Source organism: Eriocheir sinensis, chromosome 64 (assembly GCF_024679095.1).
Source record: "Eriocheir sinensis breed Jianghai 21 chromosome 64, ASM2467909v1, whole genome shotgun sequence".
Classification (NCBI taxonomy): Eukaryota; Metazoa; Arthropoda; class Malacostraca; order Decapoda; family Varunidae; genus Eriocheir; species Eriocheir sinensis.
Window position 1 is genome coordinate 35413 of NC_066572.1, and position 21526 is coordinate 56938.

Sequence of the window (21526 nt, forward strand, 5' to 3'; positions counted from 1 at the left end):
AACACTTGCTCCTCTTCTCATTTTTTTTACGGTGTTGTCTAATTTCACAAACCTATAATTTTCTTGCTGGTTCTCTTCTGTATCTTTGCCCTTCCTTCTTTCCTACCCCTTCTCATCCTCCTCCTCTTTCTTCTCCTTGTTCATCCTTTTCCTCCTCACAGACCGCCGCCTATTCTCATTCTTATTACAGTTTTTCAGTTCTCAAGCATATAATTTTATTTTTTTCTGGTGACCTTTTTTGCTCTTCTATATTTCGGAATCCATCTCTTCCTTGTTTTCTTCTTCTTTTCCTTCTTCTCCTTGTTCAATGGTTTCCTCATTTTTCTGCTTCTGCTCCTTCTCCTCTTCCTCCTGTTCCTTTTCCTGTTTTTCTTATTCTTTTCTTCGTTGCTTTACTCCTGTTTTCTTTGTTTTTTTCTTTCTATTAATCTTTATTTTCTCCTTTTGTCTTCTTTTGCATAGTTTTTCAATTGAGTTATCTCCTTCCTTGTCTCATTTTCCTCATTTCTTTTCTTCATCTCTTCCTCCTCCTCTTCGTCTTTGTCCATGGTCTCCTCCTCCTCCTCCTCGTCCTCCTCCTCCTCCTCCTCCTCCTCCTCCTCCTCCTCCTCCTCCTCCTCCTCCTCTTCCTTGTCCTCATCACTACATCGTTAGGAAAACCCACTTTTTACCACCCTGACTTCCCCTCCCATCCACCTTCTCTCCCTCTTCCCTCCTCTTCTTCCACTCCTCCTCCTCCTCCTCTTCCCCTTTGCCACCACCTCTCCACCACTTTCTGGCTCCATGTTGAGTTGGTCACCTTGATATAGGTTAAATTGAGGTTAACCACCCCTCCTCCCTTCCCCACCCCTCTCCCCTTCCTCTCTCCTCTTTAAAGACATACATTTGATTTATTTTTTTATTTTTTTTTATTTTTCCCATTACCAGTTCTCCTCTAGCCATCTCTTTCTTCTTCCCAGCCAGTTTCCTACCTACATCCTCTTTCCTCATCCTCCTCTTCGGGTTCACTGATCTTGTATTTCTAGTGTTATTTTCTTGTGTTTTTCCAGTTTTCTTTCTTTTTTGGTGTGTGGTTTTCATGTTATCGTCTCTACATTTTACTCATCCTTCAGTTTTTGGTTCACTGATATTGTATTTTTTCTTATATTTTCCAGTTTTCTTTTTTGGGTTTTTTTATTTATTTTTTATTCATTTTATTCTTTTCGTTTCCTCCGTATCTTTCTTTTGTATATTTTTTTATCTTTTCGCGTTCCTCTTCCCTTGTTTTGGCTTCACTGAGTTTGTATTTTTTCTTATATAGTGTCTCTAGTTTATCTTTATTGCTGTTTTATTCTTTATTCGTTTATTTCCTGCTTGTTCGTGCATTTCATATTATTTCTTTACTTTCTTCTTCATCTTTTCCTTAGTCAAATCATCTCTTCTTTTTCCTCATCTTTTCCTTATTCTTTATTTTATTCTGAGTTTCTATTTTTTTTTTCCAAGTTTGTTGTCTTTTTTTTCTTGGTAATTTCGTTCTTTCTTCCATTTCATCATCATCATCATCTCTTCTCTTTCCGCATTTCTCATCTTTGTATATTTTCTTATATTTCCCGTTTTTTCCTTATTTTTATCTTTTTCCTCCTTTCAACTTCCTTTTTTTCTTGCATTTCCTATTATGTTTTCTCTTTGTTCCTCTTTCTTCCTTCTCTCCTTGGCTGCTCTGCGTTTCTTTATTCTTTTTTATTCAATGTCTCTTTCTTCTTTGTCATCGTGTCCTTGCTCCTGTTCCGTTTTCCTCTCAACATCCTTCTTCTCCTTATTCGGGGTTATTACTTTCGTTATTATTATTTTTTTCGCATTTTTCCTCCTTCCTGCTTCGTCGCTCTCGATTTGCTGTTCTTTTGTTTTTGCTATTGTTATTTGTTTCTTTTCCGGCTGTCTTTTGTTTTGCTCCTTATTTATGTTTCTCTTTAAATTCCCATGTACTTTATTACGTATTTTTTCACTCCTTTCCCTTCCCTTTTCTCATTTCCATTAGAGTGATTTACTGTTCTTTCGTTTTCTATCGTTGTCATGTGTTTCTTTTTTGCCGTCATTTGTGTTTCTCTTTATTATATTTTCTTTAATTTCCCAGTACTTTATTACGCATTTCTTTCACTTCTTCCCCCTCTCTCATTTGTATTGTGGTTTCAGTTCATTATTTCATTATTTCTCTATATTCATTTCTATCAGGTCGTCTATCTTTTGTTTTTCTCTTTATTCATATTTTTCTTTAGCTTCCCAGTACTTTATTACGCATTTCTTTCACTTTTTTCCCCCTTTCTAATTTGTATTGTGGTTTCAGTTCATTATTTCATTATTTCTGTATATTCATTTCTTTCAGTTCGTCTATCTTTTGTTTTTCTCTTTATTCATATTTTTCTTTAGCTTCCCAGTACTTTATTACGCATTTCTTTCACTTTTTTCCCCTTTTCTAATTTGTATTGTGGTTTCAGTTCATTATTTCATTATTTCTGTATATTCATTTCTTTCAGTTCGTCTATCTTTTGTTTTTCTCTTTATTCATATTTTTCTTAAGCTTCCCAGTACTTTATTACGCATTTCTTTCACTTCTTCCCCCTTTCTCATTTGTATTGTGGTTTTATTTCTGTTACATTATTTCTGCGTATCTTTGTCTATCACTTCGTCTTCCCTAATCATGTTTTCTATCTTTTATTCTTTCCTTATCTTACACTTCTCAATTTCTTTCGCTTTCTCTCATCTATATTATTTTTCCACTCACCTCTCTTTCATAATTTCTGTATTTATATCATTCCATCTCTCATTATTATCTTGTTTTCCTTTTTTTTTCCCCTTTCTCTCATCTGAATTGTTTTTGTTTTCTTTTCACTCACGTCAATGCCCTCATTTTCTGTATATCTCTATCATTCCATCTCTCATTATCTTCATCTTCTCCTTTCCTTCCTTTTCTCTCATCTGTATTGTCTTGGTTTTTGTTTTCACTCCCGTCTACTCCATCATTTTCTGTACCTCTATCATTCCATCTCTCATTATCTGACGCTTTTCGATCTCCTTCCCTTTCCCTCATCCGTTTCTGTCACCTTCATTTATCTTCCTTCCTCTTTTCCTTTCCTTCCCTTTCTCTCATCTCAATTGTTTTGTTTTTATTTTCACTCCCGTCTACTCCATCATTTCTGTATCTCTATCATTCCATCTCTCATTATCTGACGCTTTTCGAGTTCCTTCCCTTTCCCTCATCCGTTTCTGTCACCTTCATTTATCTTCCTTCCTCTTTTCTTTTCCCTTCCTTCCCTTTCTCATATCTGATTTTTTGTTTTGTTTTTTCACTCCCGTCTACTCCATCATTTCTGTATCTCTATCATTCCATCTCTCATTATCTGACGCTTTTCGAGTTCCTTCCCTTGCCCTCATCCGTTCCTGCCACCTTCATTTTCTAATCCACACTTGAACTGTTTTTTCTCTCTATCATCCCCCTCTATTTCATGGCTGTTCCACTCATCCTCTCTGTCTTAACCTAGTGACCTCCGTTTTCTCTTTTCTTCTCTCTATCTCCTTGCTTTCTTGCCCTTTCTTACCGTCTCCTGCTTCCTTCTGCCTCTTCCTACTTCTCTGACTCCTGCCTACGCTTAGGAAGGAAGGAGAAGGAAGAAGAGGAGGAGGAGAGAGAAGGAAGAGAGTGATAATTTTGTTAGTTAGATAGTTTTGTGTTGTATTATTTCCATGTTTCTTTGTTTTGCTTCCTCTTCATCCTCTTCATTTTCTTCTTCTTTTATTTTATTGTCTCCTTTCTTTTTAGTCTGTCCTTCAACTTGGTGACTTTGCCTTCCTCCCTTTCTCCTTTCTCTCCATCTTCCCTTTGTCCTTCCCTTTCTCCTTTCCCCCTTTCCTCCTTCCTCCCCTTCCTCTAATACCCATCTATCCACTTTTTCTTCTCCCTGCATTCCCCTCTTCCTCCTCCTTTGTTTTAGCTCTATGACCCCACTTTCCTCCTCCCTTTCTCCTTTCTCCCCATCTTCCCATCGTCCTTCCCTTTCTACTTTCCCACTTTCCTCCTTCCTTCCCTTCCTCTAATACCCATCTATCCACTTTTTCTTCTCCCTGCATTCCCATCTTCCTCCTCCTTTGTTTAACTCTATGACCCCACCTTCCTCTTCCCTTTCTCTTCTCTAATAAACACATATCAATTTTTCCTCCACTTTCCTGCATTATCTTCTTCACCTTCCTTCTTCTCCTCTTCCTCTTTTTGTTTTTTGTTTTGTTTCCTGCAGTTTCCATTTCCACTTCCTCTTCCTCTTTTTCTTCCTCTTCTTTCTCTTTTCGTATCCCTTCCTCCGCTATTTTTGCTTGTGTGTTTATTTTTATTTTTTTAGTTCTTCTCTATGTTTCACTTCCTTCCTCTTTGTTTTTCTCTTGCGTTTTTCCCGGTTTCATTGTTTCTTTTTCCTTCTCTCCTTCCTTCCTTCCTTCTTTCCTTTCTTTGTTTCTCTCCTCATTTTTTTTTTCTACTTTTGCATCATCGGCATTAGCATCCTTTCGTCTTTCTCCAGCATCACTAACACCATCAACACCAACAACACAACCACTTGAAAACATCACCATCACCACCAGTACCTACATATTCCACCACCACCACCACATGCACCACCACCACCACCACCACGACCACCAATCACGCCCTATCCCAGCTTGACCATATCCACCACCACCACCACCACCATCATCACCACCACCACCACCACCACTACCACCACCAACACCACCACTACCAGCACGCACCTGACCTTTTGACACTCTCTCCTTCACACACACACACACACACACACACACACATACACACACCTGTACACACAAACACCTCCCCCTCCCCCTCTCTTGCCTCCCTTTCACCCCCTCCCCCTGACCCTTCCCACCTGTCTAGTTCCATTCTCATACAACCCTCTGAGAGAGAGAGAGAGAGAGAGAGAGAGAGTATGAGAGAGAGAGAGAGGCAAAAAAGATACACTTATATATATATACACTTAAAAATATATATACTATTTTGGTGAAGGTGCGGAGATGAGTATTTTTAGATAGCCGAGTGAGTACTTGGTAAATCTTTTCCTTGATGCTTTCTACGACCTTTTTTTTATATGCTTGTTATGTGTTTTTACTGGACATTCCTCGTTTTTTTTATATATATATTTTTGACTTTAGTGATAAGTGGAGAAAGGGAAGGTGAGAAAGACGGGGCGTGAAAAGGAAGAGAAAGTGAGAGAAAGAGATAGACAGACAGACAGATAGATGGATAGATAGATAGATAGATAGATAGATAGATAGATAGATAGATAGATAGATAATGGGAGTGAGAGTGAAAGAAAAGGGAAAGTCTGTGCACTGAGGAGGAAGGAAAAGAATTTAACACTATGCTAATGGAAGAGAGAGAGAGAGAGAGAGAGAGAGAGAGAGAGAGAGAGAGAGAGAGAATAACAATAATAATAGTAGTAACAATAATAAGAATAGTAATAGTAAGGAGAGCTGAACCGCTAACAGGACAACTTTCTTCAATTAACTGGACTAGCATATGTATAAGGAAGGGAAAAAACAGGGAAAAAAATAATGAAAGAAAGTCCAACGAGGGGTTAATAATCTCGCCACTTTTCTTCGCAAAAACAAGAGAAAATCCACAACTTTCTCCGAAAATCCTGTTTTTGTTCTTAATGGAGAGAGAGAGAGAGAGAGAGAGAGAGAGAGAGAGAGAGAGAGAGAGAGAGAGAGAGAGAGAGAGAGAGAGAGAGAGAGAGAGAGAGAAGGCAAGAGTAATTGTGAGAAGGAGCAAAATATAAGGAAAAACGGAGAGAAGAAAGAAAATTGTTGAGAGAGGGAGGGAGGAAGGGAGAGAGAGATGGAGGAGTGAGGGAGGAAGTGATTGAAAACTTGTGGGAGAGGAAGAGAGGGAGAAGGGGGGAAGGGAGTGCTTGAAGGGCGAATAATACGTTCGAGGAAGAGAAGGAGGGAGAAGAAAGAATAAGGATGGAGAACTTAAGAAGAGAAGAGAAAAGCTCGGCACTTTTCTTCTCCGCGTGTTACAAACATGAACCCAAGCAAGCACAAGGAAAAAAAATCTACAACTTTCCCTTAAAATCCTGTTGTAGGTCTTAGTGGAGAGAGAGAGAGAGAGAGAGAGAGAGAGAGAGAGAGAGAGAGAGAGAGAGTGTGTGCAGGAACTTTTATTTACAGGCAAAAACGCAAACAAGAAGAAAAATAAGAAAATAGAAGAAAAAAAGAAACTAATGTACTCTTGTGAAAAAAAAAATTAAGGAAAGGTCGTCAGAGTTAGTTTTCTTGTTATTGTTTTTGTTGAATGCGCTTAAGTATGTATTAATGTTCTGGAAAGGCAGCAACAACAACAACAACAACAACAACAACAACAGCAAAAGAGAGAGAGAGAGAGAGAGAGAGAGAGAGAAGGAAAAAGACATAGAGTAAAAGGAGGAAGAGGAAGAGAGAGAGAAGGAAAGAGTAATTGTGAGAAGGAGCAAAAAATAAGGAAAACAGAGAAAAAAGGAGAATTCTTGAGAGAGGGAGAGAGAGGGAGGGAGGGAGAGGGAGGGAGTGATTGATGACTTGTGGGGGAGGAAGACAGGGAGAAGGGGGGAAGGGAGGGCTTGAAGGGAGAATAATAGGTTCGAGGAAGAGAAGGAGGGAGAAGAAAGAATAAGGATGGAGAACTTAAGAAGAGAATAGAAAAAAAAGATGCAGGAAAGGAACAATGAAAAGAAGGACATAGGAATAGCATGAATGAAGAATGGAAGGAAGGAAGGAAGGAAGGAAGGCTACAGGAAGGGACGAAAGGAACTATAAATTGAAAGAATGAGACAGAAGAGGAATGAAAGAATGAGAGGGGGAAGGAAAGAATGAGAAAAGGAAGGATGTAAAGAATAAGGAAAGAAATGGATGGGTGGAGGAGAGGAAGGAGGGACGGAAGGAGGGAAGGAGGGAAAGGTGAAGGACAGTAATTATAGTTGGCAGATAGTGTTAAACCAACTCCATCACCACCACCACCACCACCACCAACCCACCACCACCAACCTACCACCACCACCACCACCACCCCACCACCACCACCACTACCACCACCACCAACCCACCACCACCAACCCACCACCACCACCACCACCAACACCAACCCATCACCACCAACCCACCACCACCACCAACCCACCACCACCACCACCACCAACACCACCGTAACAGGTTTAGCAACACCACGGTAGGCAACAAATATAGCAAGCAACACACACACACACACACACACACACACACACACACACACACACACACACACACACACACAGGTTATATGTAGGTCTGAATAAGAGAGAAGAGAAAAAAAAACTCCTACACACATTATAAATAACATGCTTTCGACTTTACGTAAAACATCAACTACAACCGACATAAACAAAAATAATAATAATCTCGAGGCCTTTCACCAGATGTCGCTCGTTCATAATTGGTCATTCTTGTGCTTGTGTAAGTCTAGATGCGTGTGTGTGTGTGTGTGTGTGTGTGTGTGTGTGTGATATGAGACTCAGTTTATATATATTTACATCTGAGATTCTTACAAGCCCACCTACTACTACTACTAGTACTACTACTACTACGACTACTACTACTATTACTACTACTACTACTACTATTACTACTACTTTTTTTTCTACTACTACTACGGGGCTCCATCTATTAGAGTTGCGTTGTGAGCGGTATATATTCTCATATCCTTTCACAAAGCAATTCATTGGCCCCACCCCGCCAATGACTGTGGCCGACAACCATCTTTATTTAATATTACAAACTTTACTAAACATTTTATTTTTAAGCTAACAGAGCTTGTGGTTGATACGACTATCAACCACCGTCGCCTCAAAGTTCAGGTCAGCAATGCGGGTGGTTTTGGGTGCAGGTGACCTGGTTCCTCTCAGGCAGACCAAGGCTGACCTCAGGAGGGAGAAGGACAGCCTGCATCTCATCCAGGCGACCACACTGCTTCTTGGTTGTTGTTTCTTATCCGCAGTGTTCCATCATCATCATCATCATCATCCCGGTTCACACAAAAACATATGCGAAAGTTACTGGTTTGCACCCGCTAACTGAAACCACTTAATGATATACATATGCAACAGACAAATCACTAGTAATTTAGGCTCATTTGGGTGATAGGGAAAACTTGACTGTGGGCTCAACTTATAGGTAACACTTTAACTTGTAGGTGTACATTCGTGTTTGCTAAGGAGTCATTTTACCGGTAGACTTTATGGGAGAAAGTATCAGGCCACCTCTTCACTCGTAATTGACCTCTCTTTTGGCCTGTCGTTTTATTAACTTTCACGGGAGGATAGAAAAAGTAAGAAAAAGATGCAGAATGAGAACAATGGAAAGAGGGAAATAGGAATAGAAAAGATGAAGAGTGGAAGGAAGAAATGGAAGGAAGGAAGGGAGATTACAAGGGGTCTAATTGTTCCCATTCGTTTTACCCTTGAGCTGCCTCCTTGTGATGTATATGATAAAAGACTTCACTGGGTTATGCATCGTGGGAGCTCGGTTTTTAGTTCTCATTCAAAGTGACCGAATTGGGTACTTACCTAATTGTTTTTCTACCTCCCTACCTATTACTAACCAACCTATTACTTACCCACTTACCTAAATATCTACCTACATGTTTTTTTGTCTACCTACCGTCCTTCTTACTTACCTACCTACCTACTTGTCTGACCTCCTATACCAACCTCGTACGTATCTACTTACCTAATTCCTTGCCTAGCTACCTATATCTACTCACCTACCTACCAACCTACCTATCTACCTACCTATCAATTATTCTTCACATAAACTCGTAAGAAAAACAACAGACCTCTCACTGCACCACAAAAAATGTCCAGTTTTTACGCACGTTACTAGTTGTTCAACGTGTTCTTTTTGTCCTTTTTTTCCTCTCCTGTTTTCTCTTTCCCTAGACAAATAAACATCGACTATCACGCTGCACACTTTCTAACAACACGTCTCTCTTTCTCTCTTCTTTTTTCCTTATCTTTCTCCCTCCCTCCTCTTTCCCTCCCTTCCTTTCTCCCTCTAACTCTCACTTTCTGATGTTCCTAATTGCCAGTCTATGCGATTCTATGTACAAACTCGACACTGCATTCAGGTCTAATAAGGACATCGGTAAGAAATGGTAGGAAAAAGCGTATGGAACGATGATAACAATTTAGCAACCATGTTATTTTCAGCTCCCTCCCTCTTTCCCACCCCTTCTCTAACTTACTTTCTGATGTTCTCAAAGGCCATTGTGAGCGCTTCTGTGTACTAATAAGACATTCAGGTTTAATAAATAAACTGGTAAGAATTGGTTGAAAAAAGCATATCAGACATGTTATTTTCATCTCCCTCCCTCTTTCCCACCCCTACTCTTTCTAACTCTCACTCTCTGATGTTCCTAAAGGTAATCGTAAAGAAATTATTGCATAGGGAGGATAGCTTTTTCATTGTAAAGGGTCGTGAGTAAAAATATGATCGACACCTTCAAGAAAAGTATTATTGGAGAAAATATTGGATAGCGAGGGACATTTTTTTATATTTTTTTTCATTGTACATAGGAGGCAGCTAAAGGGATAAAGAAATCATTGCATAGGTAGGATAGTTTTTTCTTATTGTAAAGGGTCGTGATTGAAAATATGATAGAGACCTTCAAGAAAAGTATCATTGGAGAAAATATTGGATAGCGAGGACAGGTATTTTTTATAGTACACAGGAGGCAGCTAAAGGGATAAAGAAATAAGAAATAAAATAACGCTAGAAATAAATAAAGCACGATATATACCTACTTACTATACCTACATACCTGTCTATCTATGCACTTACCTACCTACATCTTATATACTAACTTTCCTGCCCATCTACTAACCTATCTATGCACTCCCTCTGACCTACTTACTCACCCACCTACCTATCTACCTGCCACCCTGACCTGTCTACCTGTCTACCTATTCACTTACCTATCTGCGTCTTATATACTAACTTTCCTGCCCCTTTACTAACCTATCTATGCTCTCCCTCTGACCTACTTACTCACCCACCTACCTACCTGCCACCCTGACGTTACCTTCCTTCCCATATATTTACTTACCTGTCTATCTACCTACCTACTAACCTACCTACCTACTTACCAACCTACTTACCTACTTACCTGTGTACTTACGCGTCCCCTTGCTATCTTTGGTTGGGTCAGCGCCGTGTGACGATATGCTAGGCGTCAGGAAAATATGCAGCTGTACCTAAGGCGATGACGCAATGCTGTGTGTGTGTGTGTGTGTGTGTGTGTGTGTGTGTGTGTGTGTGTGTGTGTAGTGTTTGTCATACGAGTTGATGACGTTGTTGTTGTCGCTGTTGTTGTTTTTGTTGTTTTTGTTGTTGAATTTATTGTTATTGTTGTTGTTGAGTTTGTTTGTGTGTTTTCCTCGTTGTTTTTGTTGTTGTTGTTATTTTTGCCTTTCCATTTGCTTTCTTCCTTTCTACTACTTCATATTTTTGTTGTTGTTGTTGTTCCTCCTCCTCCTCCTCCTCCTCCTCCTACTACTACTACTACTACTACTAACTACTACTACTACTACCACCGCCACTACTATCACTACCATCATCACCATCATCACCATCATCATCATCATCCTCGTTGGGAGAAGAAAGCCACTGAGCCAGACCCAAGTTCGGCTAGGCACAAGAACTTGAACCAGGACTCACAGACTTTTTTTATTTACACAAAGAAAATAAATACTAAACACGTCTAATTTTCTCGATACCTGTCTTGCTTAGATGAGAATATGGAGGAGGAGGAGGAGGAGGAGGAGGATAAGAAGAAGAGGAAAATGAAAGAAAGAAGGGAAGGAATAGATATAGTAAAGAAAATAAGTACTTCGGAGGAGAAGGAGGAGGAGGAGGAGGAGGAGGAGGAGGAGGAGGAGGAGAAAGAAAAAGAGTAAAAAAGGAGAAGAAAGAAGGTGAAAAAGGAGGAGGAGGAGGAGGAGGAGAAAGTTCAGGAGTAAAAAATGAGCAGTAGGAGGAGGAGGAAGAGAGAAAAGGGTGTAAAAAAAGAGGAGAAGGAGGAGGAGGAGGAGGAGGAAATAGCAGATCGTGGACAGACGCAAGTTTTTTTTCACGGCCGATAGGGAAAGTGTTTGTGCGTAGGAGGAGGAGGAGGAGGAGGAAATAGCAGATCGTGGAAAGACGCAAGTTTTTTTTTTTCACGGCCGATAGGGAAAGTGTTTGTGCGTAGGAGGAGGAGGAGGAGGAGGAGAAAGAGAGAGACCGAGAAAGAGAGGGAAAGAAAGAGAGAGAGAGCGTGGAGAAAGTTGCCCTCTTGGTTTGTATATAATGCCGCACCTCCTCCAAGGGGATGCTTAGTTGAAGGAGGAAGACGAGGAAGACATGGTGAGTGCCCTGCCCTGAGGAGGAAAAAGGAGGAGGAGGAGGAAGAGGAAAAGGATTAAAAGGAATACAGAGGACGAAAGGATACCGAGTGACCTTAACATCTTCAGCGAGGAGGAGGAGGAAAAAGAGGAAAAGGATTAAAAGGAATACAGAGGACGAAAGGATACCGAGTGACCTTAACATCTTCAGCGAGGAGGAGGAGGAAAAAGAGGAAAAGGATTGAAAGGAATACAGAGGACGAAAGTATACCGAGTGACCTTAACATCTTCAGCGAGGAGGAGGAGGAAAAAGAGGAAAAAGATTGAAAGGAATACAGAGGACGAAAGGATACCGAGTGACCTTAACATCTTCAGCGAGGAGAAAGTGCAAGAAAAGGAATAGAAGGATTACGTGGAATACCAGGAATTGGAATGCGCAGGAATACACAGAACGAGAGGATACCGAGTGACCATAACATTTGCGGCGAGGAGGAAGAGGAGGAGGAAGAAGAAGACAAGGATTAAAAGGAACATCAGGAAGAGGACATACCAGGACTACGAAGGAAGAAGAGAAATCAAGCAACCGTTTTTTTTATAAGAAGACGTGAAGGCAGAGGAGATAAAACGAACGCCTTGCCTTTAGTGGGAGAGAGAAAACCTTGATTATTGTGGAAAAATGGGAACTATGGACGTAAAACCTGTGCTTGTCTGGTGCTGAAAGGCTGTGTGTGGATTTTAAAAGTACAGTGGTGTTCAATGTTTTTTTTTTTTTGTTTTTTTGGCTGTCTTGTTAATGTTTGACGATTCGTGACTTTAGAAGAAAAAAAGAGCTTAATTTCGTTCTTTCTTGTGAGGTGTTTGATTCTACTTCAGCTTTAATATGACGGAAAGTAGAAACACAACTTTTTTCCCGTTTATTTTCAATCCGTCGCTTATTGCTTCTTGTCATGGCGTGAGTGAAGAAAAATATACTTAATTTCGTTCTGTTTTCTACTTATTTAATTCTGCTTGAGGTTTATCATGACGAAGAGAAGAATTACAGCCTTTTCTTCCTGTTCAGTGTTCACTCCTCTGGTTATTGCTTGTCATGGCGTGAGTGAAAAAACATGCTTCATTTCGTTCTGTTTTGTGGTAACTTCTTTAATTCTACTTGTCTTTACCATGACGAAGAGAAGGATTACAGCCACTTCTTCCCGGTCAGTGTTCACTCCTCTGGTTATTGCTTGTCATGACGTGAGTGAAAAAAAAAACATGCTTCATTTCGTTGTTTTCTTCTTACTTGTTTAATTCTACCCGTCTTTACCAATGACGAATAGAAGAATTACAGCATTTTTTATTTTGCTCGTCGTGGCGTGAGTGAAGGCAAATCATGTTTATCAAGGTTCATATTCCAAGACCTACTCACGGTCTCTAAGGCGTCAAGTTTTTTCTTCGAGCACTCTGCCTTCCTGGAGAGAGAGAGAGAGAGAGCGTAACCTTTCCCACTTGCTTCAGTCTCTTCGTGCCATAGACTTGCAATGATGTTAAATACTTCCGTGCGTCTTCCTGGAGAGAAAAAGTAATCTAACCCACCCGATATTTTTTTTTTAACCATCAGACTTGCAAAGCTGTTTCTGCGCTCTTAAATATTTTCCTGCGTCTTCTTGGAGAGAGAACGTAACCTTACCCACCCGCTTGAGTCTCATTTTCGAGCCACCAGCCATGCAAAGGTGTTTCTGGGCTCTTGAATAATTTCCTGTGTCTTCCTGGAGAGAGAGTCAGCTTACCCACCCGTCTCTGTCTCGCTTCGAACCATATGACTTGCAAAGGTATTTCTGTGCTTTAAAATATTTTCGTCTCCCCTTGTACATGATGACAAAAAACGGGGCCATGTCTACCCCCAAGGAGGTCAAGATGATGTACTGTTCAATCACGCCGGAGGATATTTTAAAGCCCAGTTGCTGCAGTCCCATCTTCGAACAACTCTCTAAAACATATTCATCCTCCTTGAACACGATGACAGAAAATGGGGTTACTTATATACCCCCAAGGAAGTAACGGTGATGTGCTCTTTGATCACGCTGGAGGACATGATCAAACCCACTCGCTTTGTTTTGCACTGAAGTTTACCAGTCAAATTAATATCTTTTGTTCGTGTTTCAGGGACGTCATCAAGGTAAGCGTCGCCCCTCCCTCGAACAATAGCTTTAACAAGGTGTCTATGTTCCTCAAAACACTCTCGTTCCCCCTTTGACCATTGTAATATAAAGAAGGATGTCACGTTTTGAACTCCCAGAGAACGCACAATTATCTGTTTTGTCATGTCTCGTCGCTTTGTTATACTTTCGTTCCCCTTTCAACTCGATGACAAAAACTGGGCCGTGTGCTCCCAAAGAGGCCACAGAGATAGGGTGTTCGATCACGCGTGGCAACACGACACGCCCAGCTGCGAGCCTTTACCTTAACTTCCTGATACATTCGTTCCCTCTTCAACACGGGACAAAAACGAGATCGGGTAGTATTGGCGGGGTCACGTACGGGTTCTGACTGATCACGCTCGCGAGGATAACGGGTCCAGTTTCAAGGTTTTACTCTAGGACCTCAATGTAACGTCAGAGATATGTTCGTCTGCTCTTGGTGCCTTAAAAGACTTTGGTTGGTGTTGTAAGACGCTTTCGCTTCTCACTTCAGCTATTTCTAAAGATCAAAGAGGCGGTCAGTCGGGTTCAAATGAGTGTTTCTTCAGGTTCACGGTACAGAGGAATGGTCACACTACCACCAGGGGCATAAAACTACTCCTGGATATGCCCACAACTCCTACGAAAGCCTAGTCAGATATGTGTTCTTGGGAGGCGAAATCTCTTATAATACGACCTTTAATATCAAGGTTTTGCTGTGGTTTCTGATATTACGTTACCGAGACATGGTTCAAACAGCATCTCTAGGATATACTTTAACCCGGTAGCAGCGACGGGCCAAATTTGTGGCTTTACCGTGTAGCAGCGACGGGCCAAATTTGTGGCTTTACCGTGTAGCAGCGACGGGCCAAATTTTTGTCATGATAAAGACCCCCCAAAATAGATGATGCATAAACTGATCACAAATGCGTTGATTATATTATGGAATGGTGTGTGTGAGTGATGATTTTTTTTCATTAATTCGCTTAGAGGGGCCTTTAATTAAGAAACATGATCCCCGCAGCTACCGGGTTAAGAATAGACTAGAGTGTTTAAAGAGGCATTAAGTATTTTCTTTCGTCAATATGTACAAGTGTCGCAGTGTTTATGGATCCATCAATTAGTTCTATCATCAGCCTTTAGTGTTTAGAGAGAGATTTCACCGCTCCTTCCGTCAATATTCATTCGTGTCACGTTGTTAAAAGAATCATAAATATCTCTCTTACGCAATTTTGTGTTTATAGATACATCAAATAATCCTATCGTCAACAACCTAACTATAATACACTTAAATAATGGACATATCTGGCTGAAGACGTATTTACCGTTACTCTCGTCAACATTCAGATGCGCCACGTTGTTTAGAGAGTAACAAATATCTCCTAAATACACAAACATTAATTGGCGGTAGAAGGTCTAGCGAAACGTCTCTGTCATCAAAATACACGGAGCTTCAGTATTAACAGAGCCATTCAACACTTCACACGCCTCCGCTAACCCCTCCGCGACCCTCTGAGCAGCGGCACAAAGCGTGGGTGCTAACGTAAGGCCCTGAGGCACCCCAGCGGGAAGGGTCGTTCAGCCAGGCGGATACACACGTCTGCATGCATTACCTGCTCGACGTTCTTTGCTGTTAGAGGGTGTGTGGCACATCCCGGCGTGGCAACTTTCTCCTGTGCCGTGGGAGGAGGAGGAGGAGGAGGAGGAGAAGAAGAAGGAGGAGGAGGAGGAGGAGGAGGACCGGTCGCGATTTCTTTTATGCAACTAAGGATTTTGAGGAGACACTTTAGAAGATTATGAAAGGAAGGAATTTTGCGTCTGTCTGTCTGTCTGTTGCTGTTGTTGTCATATTAGCATTTGGTATTAGTATTAGTATTTGCATTAGTATTAGTATTGGTATTATTATTAGTATTAGTATTGGTATTATTATTAGTATTAGTATTGGTGTTAGTATTAGTATTAGTATTGGTGTTAGTATTAGTATTAGTATTGGTGTTAGTATTATTATTAATATTAGTATTAGGATTATTAATAGTATTGGTATTGGTATTAGTATTGGTATTCGTATTAGTATTGGTATTAGTAATAGTATTCTTATTGGTATTAGTATTAGTATTCATATTAGCATTGGTATTACTATTAGTATTCTCATTGGTATTAGTAGCCATATTAGTATTGGTATTAGTAGTAGCAGTAGTATGAGTAGTGTAGTAGCAGTAGCAGTAGAAATAGTAGCAATGGTAGTCAGTCAGTCAATCAGTCAGCCAGTCAACCAGTCAGCCGGTCAGTCAGCCATCCAGGTGTTCAGCCAGTCAGCCGTGCATTCAGTTAGTCAGTCAGTTAGTTTAGTTGTTGCCTTAATTAAATTGTGTTGGTTCATATTCAACTGTACAGCATTAAATAGAAGGAGCAGTTTTTGTTGCTCTGATTATTATTACATAATTATTTATTTATTTAGTAGTAGTAGTAGTAGTAGTAGTAGTAGTAGTAGTAGTAGTTATAGTAGTAGTAGTAGTAGTAGTAGTAGTAGTAGTAGTAGTAGTAGTAGTAGTAGTAGTAGTAGTAGTAGTAGTAGTAGTAGTAGTAGTAGTAGTAACAGTAGTAGTAATAGTAGTAGTAGTAGTAGTAGTAGTAGTAGTAGTAGTAATAGTAGTAGTAGTAGGAGCAGAATAACAGCGGCAGTAATAGAGTAGTACTACATTGCACATACCGTTTTCTTTTCTGCTGCTACTGGAATCTTGTCACCGCGTCAATATCACCTCAGGAAAATAATACAAGCAACGTTCAAGTGTGTCGTTGGAGCCTTTCCCTGGGCGGGGCTAATGACCTAATGACAATATTCCACTCATGTCTTGCACCGACGCATTGCATAGCACACTTGTATTGCAGCGGCGTCTAACACTTGGCGGGGCGAGGAGGGCGAGGAGGGTGCTGGAGCCAATGACTGGGCGTTGGTTTGGTCAGTCGGGGGAGAAAATGTGAAGTGTTGCAAGGAGGTATTTTTGGCTCCGTGTGAGGTGATCAGTATGGGGGGGGGAGGGGGCAGGTGTGTGATTGTGAGAGGGGGTAGGAGGTTGGATATGTGTGTGTGTGTGTGGGAAGGGAGGGGATTCAGGTGTGTGTGTGTGTGTGTGTGTGTGTGTGTGTGTGTGTGTGTGTGTGTGTGTGTGTGTGTTTTATATGCTTGATTGTTCGATTACTTTATTATTATTGTATTTATTTGTTTATTTATTTTTAATTTTTTATCTATTTTTTTGTTTGTTTACTAAAGTCTGCCCACTATATTTTGCTTCCAAAGGTTACTCATAGTTGTGTATATAAAAAAAAAAAGCGTCAGTAGTATTGGTAGTTGTTTTAGTGTGAAGGTTGTTAGTAAAAGTAAAAGTAGAATTGATAAGAGTAGGGTTAGTATTTGTTGAAGTATTTTTAGGGTACGTGATAGTATATGGAAATGTCAGTAGTAGTATCAAGAAGTATTTATAAGTAGTAGTATAAGTAGTATAGATGTTATCGCATGTTTGAAGATTAACTTTAATTTTCACACCTCCTCTGCCTCCTTTTCACTTTTCCTTCCCTTTTTTCCTTCCCTATTCTCCCCTTCTCATTTTTCATCTCTTGTTTTTTCTTTCTTCTCTTAACCTTCTTTCCTTTTCGCTTTTCCTTACCTCTTCCATACTAACTGGTTTCCTTCTTGTCACTTTTCCTTCTTTCTTTCCATTTCCTCATTCCCTCTTTCCCCTTCTTCCCTTCTTCTCATTTTCCTCCATGTCTATCCTCTTGTCATCTTCTCTTCCTCTCTTATCTTTTTCCCTTGTCACCTTCCTACCTCTCATCTTGTCTCCTTTTTCTTTCCCTTTTCTTCTCACCTTCCTTCTCTCCTTTTCTCTTCTTCCCTTCTCACCATCTTCCTTTCCTCGCTACTTCCTTCCTTTCCTCCCTCTATACAGCGGGGGCACGCACTACTACTACTGCTGTTGGTGGCCGCGTCGGTGTTGAGGCCAGCAAGCCCCCGGCCGTTCTTCTTCGACAAATACATCTTCAAGGGAAAGAGCTTCGGATTCGGCCACCCCTATCCTGTCTACGTCCCTGTTCACGTGCCTATCCACCACAAGCACGTCGTCCACTACGTTCACCACGGCAAGGGCACCAGCAGCTACTCCGAAGGGCACAGTAGTGGAGGATATGGTGGAGGAGGGTTTAGTGGAGGCGGTGGATACGGCGGCGGCGGCGGCGGGGGATACGGCGGCGGCGGAGGGGGATACGGCGGCGGCGGCGGTGGTGGATATGGCGGGATCAGCTTCGGAGGTACTGGATTTGGCGGTGGGCATGGAGGTGGTGGTCTGTATGGTGGTGGTTATGGAGGTAGGTTATGTGATGGTTGAGTGTGTGTGTGGGGGGGTTGCGTGTGTGTGTGTCTAAGTGGGGAGTGTATGTGTGTGTGTGTGTTTCTGTTTGTTCCCATATGTGTGAATCTTAGTCTGTCTCTGTCTGTCTCTTCACGTCACTCTTCATATCTGTGTTTCTATATCTGCGTCTTTCTTTCTCCATTTTACTTTTGTTTCTTTGTCTATATTGATGAAAACTTAAAACCTTCTAATGATAATAATAATGATATTTTATTAGTTTGAATTTCTCTAATACTCATTCTTTTATCTCCCTTTTTTCCAGGTCACAAATAAAACAAAGAAAAAATGCAGGATTATAAACAGAGGAAACTACGTTCCCATAGACTCCGAGAGGCCGTGGAGTTTATAGTTCCGTTGTTGCAGGTTACAAATAAAAAAATATAGAATAAGTGCAACAAAACAAATGCCCTTATTCTTGGCCGCTTCTCACTGTCATGACAAATACTTCCAAAGGTCATAAAGAAGATTTGTCGGGTCCTCATGAGTGTGTATCACGTTCATGGTCCAGAAGCCTTGCCAAACTATCACTATGCTCATGAAACTATGCATGGAAATACTAACAACCTCTACCTAAGTCTTATCAAATCTTGGTGTGTAAGCCCCGAGTTTTTTTTTTAATATGGGCCACAATGTACATTCTTTCCTTTCCTCTTTCCCTTTCCTCTTCGATACTAACTGGCTTCCTTCTTGTCATTTTTCCTTCTTTCTTTCCTTTTCTTCATTCCCTCTTTCCCCTCCTTCCCTTCTTCTCATTTTCCTCCATGTCTATCTTCTTGTCACATTCTCTTCCTTTCTCCTCTCCTACCATTCTCTTAGTTATTGTTATAGTTGTTAGTGTGAGATTGTATATACATTGTTAATACTGTGTCATACATGGGTTACCTGTCTATTGCATTATATTACTGTTAAGTACAACCGTTGTAAAATACGTAGTTATCTTCTGTTTGTTAAAGTTAACACCAGTGTTAGTTTGTTAGTTAGTTTGTTTGTTAGTTAGTTTGTTATTCACTTAGTTATTTGATTAGTTAGTTTGTGTGTGTTTGTGTGTGTTAATCTGCTGTTTGTTTAAGTTTGTATCTGTGGAGTTAGTTAGTTAGTTAGTTAGTTAGTTAGTTGGTTAATTAGATAAGTGTGTGTGTGTGTGTGTGTGTGTGTGTGTCTCATATAACCGCTGCATTTTGATCACTGTTACCTGGTCAAATAAAGGTGCCGTATTTTTTGGCTAATATATTTTCTCCTCGAAGGTACACTAACTCCCCACTTGAATAAATCTTGTTTGCTCCCTTTCTCTTTCACTTGTTTTCATCATAGCAGTTGTCTTCCTGAGATTTTTTGACCTGAATGCGATGATACCGGTTGTGGCTTTGGTGGGGGGGGAGGGAGGGCGGGGGGTAGTCGGCACACACAAACATACAGGTCAATGATGCGGGCTAACCAGTAGAGGCAAACAGACACCTTTCTCACACGGCTTACCTGCCCACCTTCCTCGCCCTCAATTTACCTGCCTGATTCTTGCTTCTTTTCCCTCACATTCCTCCTTTTATCTCAGCCTCTATCTCTTCCTCCTCCTCCTTTTCATAATCCTAATTCCTCCCTTCATTTTTCTCTTCTTCCACCTTCCTCTTCTCCTTTTCAAACTCCTTCTCCTTCTTCTCCTCACTCTTTTCTTCTCTTTCTCCTTCTACTTCTTCTTTTCCTTCTTCGTTTCCTCCTCCTCCTCCTAATCCTTCTTCTCCCTTTCATTCTCCTCTTCTTCCTTCTTCTCTTTCTCCTTCCTCTTCTCCTTTTCATTTTCGTCTTCTTCCTCCTCTCTTATTTTCCTCTCCATCTCTTCCACCTCCTTGCTTTTTCTCCCTCCTTCTCCTCCTCCTCCTTCTCTCCCTATTCCTTCTCCCCCTTCCCCTCCTCCTCAACCACACGTTTTTCTTCTTTTCCAATCCTCAATATATTCAATTTCCAATATAATGTTCCTTTCCTATCTTAAGTATCGGTTGTGGACAGGTTCAAGTTTTTCTTTTCAATCCTTTTAAAATCTTTCTCCTCGGTGCAGTATGTCAGAACTTAATAATGATAGGAAAAAAAGAACTAAGAGAAATAAAAGGGAAAGAGAAAACCGAATGTAAATGAAGAGGGAAATAGATTTGCGGAAGAGGATGAAAGGAAAACAAGAATAAAGAAGAAATAAGGGAATGAGAAAGGGAAAAAGAGGAGAGTAATTTAGAGGAAGGAAGAGGCGGAGGAGAGGAATATAAGGAAGTGGAAGCAGAAGGAAGATAACGAAGACGATGACAAGTAAATAGAAATAGAGGAAGAAGAAATAAAGAGAGTAAGAGAGAAACATAGAGAGGTGGGCGGAGGTGAATGTGCTTGACTTACTTTTTTTTCCTTTTCATTATATTTTTTATCTTCTATTATAATGAGGTAAAAGCTATTCGTTAAAAAGGGAATAGGCCATTTAACTTGAGGTATACGCCGACCTCCTGCCCTTACCATCCCAGCCTCCTCCTCCTCCTCCTCCTCCTCCTCCTCCTCCCGTCTGCTCTTTTTGTTTTGTCTTCTTCCTTTGCTTCCTCCTTTTACCACTTGCCCCCCTCCTCCTCCTCCTCCTCCTCCTCCTCCTCCTCCATCATCTCCTTTTACTTCCTGTCTTCCTGTCTGTCTTCTTTTTCCTTCCTCCAACCTGGTTATCTTCTGCCTCAGTGACCTCTTGTTCTCCTTTCTCCTCTTACCTCCTCCTCCTCCTCCTCCTCCTCCTCCTCCCTCCGTATCATATGTCAGTCAATCATTTTTCGCCCTGATTTGTCTAACCTTTTATTTGATTTTCTTCCTCTGATTATTTTCATCACCTTATTATCGTATTTTTCATCTTCCTCTTGCTTCCACTGTCCTATTTTCTTCTTTTCTCCTTTATAATATCTTTTTTCTTTTTTTCTTCTTCACTCATTTCTTTTTCTTCTCATTGCTTTTCCCCCTTTCTGTCCCTCTTCATTGTTTGGGTTTTTTTCTCTTTTTCTTGTATTTCTTTGTTTCTTTCTCTCTTATCGGTAATTTCCTACTTTTTCTCCTTTTTTTCCTTTTCTTGTTTTCATATTTTCCCATTATCATTTTTTTTTTAATTTCTATACCATCCTCAGTTTCTGCTTTACCCCGTCTTTTTTTTTTCGTCTTCTTTTACATCCCTATCCTTGTTAACCCGCATATCAATTTTTTTTTTTTTTTTTTTTTTTTTTAGTTTTTCTCTTCATTAATTTCTCCACTTTTTATTCTCTTTTTTATACTTCCTCTCCTCTTCATATCTTCCACCTTTCGTTTCTCTTTTAATTTATTTTCTGATCTTATAATTTTTTCTACCTTCCTTCTTTTTTATTCTTCCTCTTTTCACTCCTTTATTTCCTTTACCTCTCATCCTATTTTATATACTTCCTTTCGTCTTCTTTTCTTCCAACCTTTCTTCCTCTTTCAATTTATTTACTTATCTTTTTATTTCTTCTACCTTTCCTTCTCTTACTTATTTCTTTATTTTATTTTT

At 40.4% G+C, this 21526-nt stretch overlaps 1 long non-coding RNA gene across 2 annotated transcripts; it reads left to right on the forward strand.

Annotated features, from left to right (window-relative positions):
* The first annotated feature begins 11397 nt into the window (after positions 1 to 11397).
* Positions 11398 to 19216, forward strand: LOC126987078 (uncharacterized). 2 transcript variants are annotated; one of them, XR_007740151.1, is made up of 3 exons: positions 11398 to 11457; positions 17539 to 17953; positions 18260 to 19216. It is a non-coding gene; the product is annotated as an uncharacterized LOC126987078 (long non-coding RNA). The 2 variants fall into 2 exon arrangements; XR_007740150.1 differs by lacking the exon at positions 11398 to 11457 and having other exon boundaries at positions 16747 to 17953.
* Positions 19217 to 21526: the final 2310 nt, after the last annotated feature.